The following is a 411-nucleotide window of genomic DNA, read 5'->3' as shown; positions in this document are numbered from 1 at the left end:
TGATAAATTAAGAAAAAGATTGATTAATACACACGTTAGTGTATAGAGCATCCTTTAGTGTAACAAGTCTAAGGTTAAAATCTGAGTCATAATGATAAGGGCCATTAGCTAAGGGCTATTTTATTTCTTTCTTTTTTAAAGCATGCAATTACATCTATAATATATTTTGTTTTATTTCACATGGTATATTCTATAGTTCAGTTCAGCAGCCCAATAATTAATTTTTTTTATAATTTTTAATAATTTATCATTAATTAATAAATTACTGCATATATAAAATAAAATTTAAATACTTAATACTTACTTAAATAAATGAGTAAATTAACCAATTCAAAATTGATTTCAGTCACATCTATAATATATTGGTGTATGTACATTTATATATAACAAAACTATCATGTTGTTATTAAA

Source organism: Arachis ipaensis, chromosome B03 (genome assembly GCF_000816755.2).
Source record: "Arachis ipaensis cultivar K30076 chromosome B03, Araip1.1, whole genome shotgun sequence".
Classification (NCBI taxonomy): domain Eukaryota; kingdom Viridiplantae; phylum Streptophyta; class Magnoliopsida; order Fabales; family Fabaceae; genus Arachis; species Arachis ipaensis.
The sequence above is the reverse complement of the archived record's forward strand: the minus strand, read 5'-3'. Positions refer to the sequence as shown.